The sequence below is a fragment of the Elephantulus edwardii genome, unplaced genomic scaffold, assembly GCF_000299155.1.
Source record: "Elephantulus edwardii isolate Elephantulus edwardi_28Jun2011 unplaced genomic scaffold, EleEdw1.0 scaffold00062, whole genome shotgun sequence".
NCBI lineage: Eukaryota > Metazoa > Chordata > Mammalia > Macroscelidea > Macroscelididae > Elephantulus > Elephantulus edwardii.
Window position 1 is genome coordinate 8,022,672 of NW_006399812.1, and position 9,610 is coordinate 8,032,281.

At 45.3% G+C, this 9,610-nt stretch overlaps 1 pseudogene; it reads right to left on the bottom strand.

Moving 5' to 3' along the window:
• Positions 1 to 8,842: 8,842 nt before the first annotated feature.
• Positions 8,843 to 9,610, bottom strand: part of LOC102870266 — a 1,661-nt pseudogene continuing 893 nt past the window's right edge.

A 9,610-nucleotide genomic window follows, 5' to 3' on the forward strand; every position in this document is an offset into this window, starting at 1 on the left:
GCTTGATGCCGAGAGGTCAATCAAGAACTCGTTAGGGGAGCCCGAAAATACCTGCCTTCCCTCCGTTGGTCTTGATTGTCTTCCTTTCCTAGTCGCAGCTAAAACAGGCATGGAGGAGTGCTGACATAATTGGGCAATGTTCCTTTTTCTAAGTAGGCAGCCAAGTCCCTGTCAAGTCCATTCCAATTCAGGGTGCTTGGTTGGATGACAGAATTGAACTGCTCTCCAGACGACCTCCTGTGGTTGGGTCCCCATCTCCCAAGAGGTAGGCTGCCAGGTCTTTTCTATGAGGCACTTCTGGGTAGATGCCACCTCTAACCTTTTGCCTAGCAGTGTAAACATTTGCAAAACCCGGGCATTTCCTGTGAAAGCAAACAGACACAGACAATTCCAAGACCATGGAAATGTTCTTTCCTTTTAAAGAAGACAAAACCTCTGTGTCTAGGCTCTCTTATCTGGGTGCAGCTTTTAGGGGTCTTCATGTTTCAGGCTCCCTCCCACTTGAGCCGGCATATGAATAGGTCTGCAGGGGTCCACAGGACTAAGAAGATGCAGGTATGAAAGAGCAGGAGTGAGAAGGGTTATCAGTGTAAGAGTCTCTTAGCTCTGTGGAGATTCCCCTCAATGGACTCATTGTTGTTAATTGCCAGGACTTAGTCAAAGAAGTCAGGATGAAACACTTTGTGCTTTGAGTGGGGTCATATCGCGTGCCGTGAACAGGGACCTTCACTGAGAGGTGGAGCAGGGACACAAAAGATGGTTTGGTTTCCCCAGGTGATGAGGGCCCTCCAAAGAGCCGGATTAATGCTGGGAGCCACTGACTCCAAAGGTTGGGAGATTAATTGTCTGAACTGCTGGGATCAGATGATGGAACTGACATGAAAGTGGAGATGGATGGAAGGGGTGGGAATGGCAGAGTGCCACGACAGAAAATTGCATATTGATCACACGGAGCAGAGCAGATTTTAATAAGGAAAAAATGACCTAGTGAGTCAAGTTTCCAACTTTCCAGAAGATACAAGCCAGCCTGAGACCAGAATGGGAAACAGCTGGCAAACATTTTAATTAAAGGAAGGAAGCTGTTCTGCCCCCAGAAGAGAGAGCTCTTTAATCAGCCTGGCCGCCTCATCAGCAGAAGGAAGAACCTGCTAGACTATCGGGATAGAGCAGGCAGCAGGGTGTGAAGACGGACGCCCTTGAGAAGGGATACAGAAACACAGGGATGCTAGAGAACCGGATGCCACTAAGCCTCGCAACGCGATTAAGGCCAAGACAGACAGACAGAGAGAGAGAGAGAGAGAGAGAGAGAGGGTGTGTATGTGTCTCCAGTGCACTGGGAGGGGTGGAGCATGTGGAGAGGAGGCTAGGGTGCCTGCAGAGGGGTCTCCCTTGACAGATGCAACCTAGTGAAGGGTGCTCCACAGAGAACTCTGACCAAGGTCACCAAGAATCCTTCTGGCCTTCAACTTCATGCTGGAACTTCCTTATTCACTGTGCAGACTGTGAAGACGTTAGTCTTGATAAGGCCAGGGAAATTGGTTTCCTTTTGTTTCTCATTTCTCATTTCTCTTCCCTTCTGGCATTGTGGTGTTGTTATTCAACATCCAGTCGACAACGACTTTTGTGAAAACAGATATGAACCTTGCCTTCCACCAACTTCATGATTTCTGATCTGCTCGAACTCATTGTTACTGTCTCTTTGTCAACCCATCTTGTTGGGGGTCTTCCTCTCTTTTGTTGACCCTCCACCTGTCCCAGCCTGGTGTTCTTTTCCAAGGACTGACCCCTCCTGACAGCATGCCGAAAGTAGGTGAGATGAAGTTTCATCATCCTTGCCTCCAAGGAGCGTCCTGGCTGCATTTGCTCTGAGACTCACATTTGCTCTGAGACTGCTCTTTCAGCAGCCCTCACTGTTCTACTCCAATACCACAATTCAAACGCATCAATTTCTCTTCTATTATCCTTATTCATTATCCAACTTCCAGATATGTAGGAAGTAATGGACAAGACCATAGCTTGGATCAGGTGCACCTTAGTCTTTCCTCTGACAGCATTTCTCTTTGGAACTTTGAAGAGGTCCTTGACAGTGTATTTTTTCCCAATGCAACCCTTCTTTTGATTTCTGGGTTTCAGCCTATGGATGGCATTGCAGCACAGGATAAAATTCAGTCTCGTTTCAGGAGCTGAGGGAAGTGTGAATGGCGGCTGCAGTAGGGAGTCAAGGCGGGTCAGAGGTGGAGGCTGAGGAGGCCAGCGAGCTTGGGAGGGTTTTCGTGGGCCTTGAAGGTCTCCACCAAAGTCTGCCCATTTCCTTAGAAGGTTCTGGAGTCCTTCCTCCTGGTTCTATTATTTATGTCTCAGTTTCCCCTCCTGTTCTAATCAAAGTCCACCCATTCACTCACTCGTGTGGTGTGCAGTTATTCGCTGGGGAGTGGCAGGACAGTATACCTGAGAACTGATTTGCAGAGGCTCTGTCTCCTCCCACACTCAGACTTTGCTGCTGCTCCTGGCGAGCGCAAGATTTTCTCGATGAGCACACTTTCCCCAGAGCTTATTAGAAATGTGATTAAAAAGAAAAACCCATCACGGATCTTGACTTTCTCCTGGGCCTTAGTGATAGGCTTGAAAACCACGTGTCTGCCGAGCTCACTGATGGTTGTGAGACAATCACCACATCCTGCTGTGCCCCTTTCTAATGTTTGGGGGTGCCATGGGGGAGTGGGCAGAGGCGATGCCCTGGGCTTGGAGGCCGGAGCTGTCCTTATTCTGAGTGTAGTATCTGCTGCCTCTGTTATTGTGATCTTGATTCTAGAGCGTGAAGGTCTGTGAAAACGACATCCATGTAGTTGCAGAAGACTTATGGGTGAATGGAAAAACCAAAACCCCACTTAACAAAAAGCAATGTGTACTAAACCTGACTGATGTAGGCCCCTCGTTTGGGGGGGGGGAGGGATATATTTTGTGACTGTGTCCTAACTTCTAGAAACATCTCCCAGTGTCCCTCTTGATCTCAACCTGCACATTAAAGAGCTCTGACAAGCTAGGCTTCAAAGTTAGGAGCAGATGCAGCTCAGGAACCTGCTCATCATGTGAATTTGTAAGAATAGAAAGAAAAATTATCCTCTTACTCCTCCTGAAAACCTTCCACCTTTCCCAGCCTGATGTCTTCCCTCCCCCCTCCCCAGGACTGGAAGGGGTAGAAGGCCAGAGAAAGACAGGCAGCCTATCAAGAAGGTGGGTTGACACAAGTGGCTGTACCCATGGGCACGAGCACAGCCAAGCACATGAGGACGGCACAGGCCAGGGAAAGGTTCAGATCTGTTGTTTATAGGGTTGCTATGAGTTATAGTTGACTCAGTGGCAAATAACAACACAATGTCAGTCAGCAAGAAGAGACTGGAGCTTCTGAGAGTTTGAGGAACGACTCCAGCCCAAACTGGGGCAACAGGGACTTCCAGTGGGAGCCTGGCCACTGTTATCTTCAGACCCTTGTTGGCCATCTTGCTTGCTTTCCATCTTCTGCAGGAGGCAGCACACCCCAGGGTGGAGGGTGGCGGTGGGCAGAGGGATTGGCTACATTTGTTCTGACAGTAATGTGATATAAACACCCATCTCATCTAAGACACAGTCATATTTTATGTGAAGGAAAAGCTCTTAGCTCTTTCTCCTTATAAAATGCAATTACACATAAATACTTCATGTCATCTGCTCTTGAAATTTTAGCAGCAGAACTTAATGCTTCCAGTTACCATGGCAACAGGCAAAGTTGGTGATTTTGAATATTACTGTATTCCTTGGTGGGGAAAGTTCATTTCTCTCACTCCCTCTCTTTCTGTCTCTCTGTGTGTGAAGGGGTCATGTTACACATAGAGGAAAAGAGTGTCACCTTTGTTCAGCGAACACACTGGAGATGTCGAACCCAGTGCAGAGACATCTTCCATTTCTTGGTCATATTCTTTCTTGAGAAAGATTAAATTAGGCTGAAAATAGATATGACAGGATTTCTTTCTTCTTCTTTTTTTTTCTAATAAAGGCACATGAGGTCATCACGTGTCTAAATTAACTCAACAGTAACGACCAACAACAACGGAGACAAAGATGCTGGGATAAAAGACACTGAATGCAGAGCTCAGATTTCTTTCTTGACTGTGGTGTCTCAGAAAATCCCACTCCGGCTTGGGCCTCCCATTTCTCCTTTGTTCAATGCTGTTGACATTCTTGTGAGCCACTTAGGGGGACCTCTATGGCTTTTAATATCTTCAGCCCATCTGGTTACATTTCTTCTTGCAAACACCAGCCACTAGCCGTCAATTCCATGCTACAACATTCCTTCTTTCCTTATTCTAGGAAGCCCCTTCTCTTTGTCTTCCTGCTTTCTTTGTGTGCCAGCAGCATTTTCAGTCTCTCTCTCTTACACTCATTTTCTCTTACATCTCTGCTTGATTTTGTTATTTTTTTCTTTATGCAAATTGACATTCTTCCATCTTTGAAGTTGTTCTAGTATAGTTGCTCTCCTCAATATAAGAATTCCAGGGAAGGACGCTGATTGGTCCTGGTGGAATCACATGTCTATGCCTGGACCAATCACTCTTGGTCTGCGACTGGGCAGTCCTAAACAAAAGCTAACAATTTATTCACCACAGGAGGAAATAAGAGGTTATGGGATATTTTTTCTTCACACATGATTCCATGGAGACCATATTTGGTTGGCCTCAGGGGAAAGAAAAATTGAATAGGTTGTGTTTGCCTTCCTTGTTGGTTTAGGATTGGACTTTATTAGGTGGGTGAAAGCTTAAATCCTAAACTTAAATATAGATTGATCATATGCATTGCACTAAGGATAATTTTAGTGAGATCTTAAGAGTAAACGAAAAGTAACAAATTCTTTTTTTTTCCAAGGACATAAACTCAGATAAACAAAGATAAAGTAAAAATGTGGAGATTCTGGAAGGTGACAAGCAGCTGGACAAGTGGTTTTCTTCATGACAGGTTAGGGCTACCTTTCTCTGATTTGCGAAGAAGCAGCCTGAACCCCGGCAGTTCTAGAAATTGGCATCTCCGGGTACCTATGGCTCCTCAATGAGAGTGACTGAGCGGTGGCTGCCACAATGGATTGAAGCACAGCAGAAGTCATTAGGTATAAGATCAGCCATCATTTACTTCTACCCTAATAGGCTTTCTTTGAGTCTCCCTGGCACTTAAAAACAAAACTGAAGACAGAGGTAAAAGCTTCCTTCTTAAAAAATGAGGAGTCATTTTAAGAGCCAGAATTTTTTTCTCTACTCCATGCTTGCTGTTATGGCCTTTCCCCTACTTGGTCAGGAAGCAGGAGATTTCTTTCCTTAGACTGAACAAAATAGGAACTCTGGCCTGGGGGACCCCAGACACAAAGGACAGCAGGTGTACTTCACTGAAAACACTATGTGAATATTTCTTTTCTAATGCTATGGCCCCTAGCTGTCTTTTCACACCCAGCTTCTAGAATCCACCCTACTCTGGTGGTCTAGTAGTAAGGAGGTATGCTGTCAACCCAAAGGAACACAGTTCGAATCTATCAACTGCTCTCAGAGAGAGAGAGAGATGTGCAATCTCCTCCCTTGAGATTTACTGCTCCTGAAACCCACTGGAAGATCCTCTAGGGGCTGGTTCTGTCAGGACTGCATACTACAATAGTCCTATCGTCTACAGACAAGGGTTAGACCAATTATCTTTGGGATACCTTATTTGGTCTTTTTCTCCTGACCAACTGAGGGGTTGACACTGGAGCTTCTTGAGTGGACTGTCCCTTGACAGCCTCTGGGTATCCAGGCAATGTGCTAGTGTCCTGTGCTCCATATAGTGTCTTCAGACATCTAAGGAAAAACTCCTCCGTGGCAGAAGTCAGTATGGCCACGTAGATCCCCTCGTTAACAGTTTGTTCTTGTTTATACTAGACTTTTCCTCATATTTGCTTTTAAAGACTTCTGTAAGAATTTTAATTCATATTCTTTTAAGTTTCTTATTTTGTGAATATTTTAATAGCTGCCTTTTTGTTTTGTTTTAATGAAAAAGTTCATGGCACCAAAACAACAACAAAATCTTAAATGCTTCTAGAAAGGAAAACAAAAAAAATGTATCTCACACAAAGGGTCAGAGAAGAATATTATTGTTTTTGGCGGGTGCCATCGAGTATGACCCATAGCGACTTTATGAACAACAAATCGGGACCCAGTGCCATCTTCACACTTACTGACACACAAGAGCCCATTGCGGCAGTCACTGTGTCATTCCACCTGGGTGAGGGTCTTCCTCTCTTTTGCTGACACTATGAACAGTAGAGGGAAACCTGTGAGCAGCAGAGGAACATGTACAGTTCAGAAAAGAATAATTTCGAGTATCCCAGCAGTAATACTGTAAACTAGATTGTTGTTGTTAGGTGCTGTCGAGTTGTAGATGACTCATAGCGACCCTATGAATGAAAGGTTTGAGTACTGTTCTTAGAGTTTCCGGAAGAAAGCCATTTCAGAAGTGGGTGCCACTCCTGCTTCCAAGCTTGTTTTAATTGGGGAGCTCCACCAAACACTGTCCACCATGGGTATCGATTATCACATTTGACATATCAGTGTCACAGTGTTCAGCATCACAGCAACCACGAGTTACCTCTGTACAGCAATGCACAGACCAGTGCTATACCATATAGAAGAATGTTTGACAGAGAAACAATTTGAAGCAGGCCTGAGGGCTGCAGATTAAAATCACCCACCTTGGACTTGATAGCATAACTTTCTGTCCACTAGGCCAACATAGCTCTCTCTGTGTTGTTATTGTTATTGTTGTAAGGTGCCGTTGAGTCATAGACGACTCATAGAGACCCTATAAATGAACACATGAGCACTGTTCATAGAGTTTCCAGAGGCAAGCCATTTCAGAAGTGGATGCCACTCCTGCTTCCAGGCTTGTTTTAATATAAACTAGACAGAAAGGAACATTTTTCTGGCCTTGGGATTCTATATCTAAGCTGAACTAGTCAATCAATATCATCTGAATGGTGTCAGGTTAGAACCAACTCATAGCTAAGCCTCCAGCAGGTTTTCAGAGGTTGTAAATGGCACAGAGGAGATCGCCCATCTTTCTGCCATGGAGTTGCTGGTGGTTTTAAACTGCCAGAGAGGTGCTGACTTTGGGTTAGCAGTGCAACTCCTGACAGACTATGCCACCAACGCTCACTCATTAAGTGCTGTTGTTAGGGACCATCGAGTCAGCTACAACTCACTGTGACTTTCTCAACAACAGATCTGAACCATATACCCTGTCCTGTACTATCCTCCTGCTAGCTCAAGCCCATTGTTGCAGTCACTGTGTCAATCTACGTCGTTGAGGATCTTCTCTTACATTGACCCTCCACCTTTCCCATCATGTCATTATCTAAAGACTGACCCCTTCTAACAAGATGCCGAAAGTATATGAGATGAAGTTTCTGGGTCCTTCCCTCCAAGGTTGCACTTCTGCAGTGTCGGTTTTGTTTGTTCTTTTGGCAGTCCGTGGCATATTCAATGCTCTACACCGACACCACAGTTAAAAGGCATCAGTACATCTTTGGTCTTCTTTTCCACCTGTTAGATGAAGAGGAAGTAATTGAAAATACCATGGCTTGAATTAAGTGCACCTTAGTCTTGACACTAACATCGTTTCTCTTTAGCAATAAGTGTAGAGGCTGAATCAAGCCAGTATACAGGTAAAATCTCCAGCTGCTTCCACATATCAATCAGCCCAGGAAGACCAAATGCCTTCATATTTCTAGAATTGGGGTGAAGGGAAGGGGCAAAAAAAAAAAAAAAGGTTCCCTGGAGCTCTGGTAGCCTAGCGGCAAGAAAATGTACTGCAATCCCGGAGGCATGAAGTTCAAGGCCACTAGCTGCTCCACGGGAGAGGGATAGGCAATGCACAGACCAGTGCAATACCATGTAGAAGAATGCTTGACAGAAAAAACAATTTGAACCAGGCCTGAGGGCTGCAGATAAAAATCACCCACCTTGGGCTTGGTAGCATAACTTTCTGTCCACTAGGCCAACATACTTTCTTTATGTTGCCGTTTTATTGTTGTGATTAACTGCTTCCGAAAACCTGCCAGAGGGTCAGCTATGGGTTGGTTCTGACTTGATGGTACACAAAACCAACAATGGCTGACCATTGAAAACAAAAACGAAACTAAAAAAATATCATTAAAGTGGAAGATCTTTTTGTTTTAAAAAAATTTGGATTGCATGATCTACACAAAAGCAATGCTCTCTATCTTCCCATATTCGTGTGTGGACCTGGGGCTTGGGGACAGGGCCCTTCTCCTCAGGAGGAAGAGAAGCAGCTTTTGGAAAGGCTGACACTGCTTGTCACATATCTGTGTCATGATTATTTGGGAGTCATCCTTGCCCAGCGGCCATGCTAACCTTCTCTGTATCATTCCAATTTTAGTCCATGTGCTGCCTAAGCAAGCAATTTGGACTGACTACTTTTTTAAAAAGAAAGGACAGTGTGAAATCTGAGTCTTGGGCCACATTGGAGAACTGGGGTTTGTGGGTGAGAATTCTTACTCCACACCACCTGCTGTTTAAAAACAGTTTAAAAACTGTTGCAGTTTTAAAATCTTGAGTCAAGTACCACCAGTATCCCAAAGAAAACCAACCCCAAAACAAACCCGGAATAAGAACAACCCTCAACAAAATGAAACAAAAAGAAGTAACAATTTCATGCCAATCTTAACTCCTTCTACACCCCCACCCCCAACCCCCAGTCTTTTTTTTTTCTCTGTACAAGTTAGGGTTTTTTTTTCAATCAAGAAAGAGTGTAATGGGCATAAAGAGTCTGCCTAGAAGCATTTGCGGTGGATGTTGGAGTGGATGGAGAGGCCAGGCTTCTCATACTCTTGCTTGCTGGTCCACATCGCAGGAGCGTGGACAAGGAGGCCAGGATGGAGGCATCCATCCACACAGAGTATCTGCACTCAGGGAGAGCGAGGATCTGGATACTCATTGTGCTGGAAGCTGGCGCTGTGATCTCCTTCTGCATCCTCTCGGTGATGTCTGGACACATAGAGTCCCTCTGGATAGAGCTGTGTTGGAGTAGGGGTCCTTGCGGATGTCATTGTCCCATTTCATGATAGAGTTGAAGGTAGTTTCATGGAAGCCACAAGACTCCATGGCCTGGAAGGAGAACTAAAAGACTGTCCTTGGGACAGTGGAAAGATTTGTTGTTAATAGTGATTACCTGTATATTGGGCAGCTCATAGCTCTTCTCCAGGGAGGATGGGACCACCGCTGTGGCCATCCCCTGCTCAAAGTTCAGAGCGATGTAACAGAGTCTCTCCTCCATGTCATGTATGATTTCCTGCTCTGCCTTGGTGGTGAAGGTGTAGCCTCCATCGGTGAGAAACTTCATGAACTAGTCCCTCAGGTCCTGCCCAGCCAGGTCTAGACAGAGAGTAGCTTAGGGGAGAGCATACCCCTTGTAGACAGGCCCAATGTGGGTGACCCCATCTCCATAATCCATCACGATGCTGGTGATGCGGCCAGAGGCATTCAGAGACAGCAGGCCTGGGTGATGACATAATGGCGGGTATGTGTGTGTGTGTGTGTGT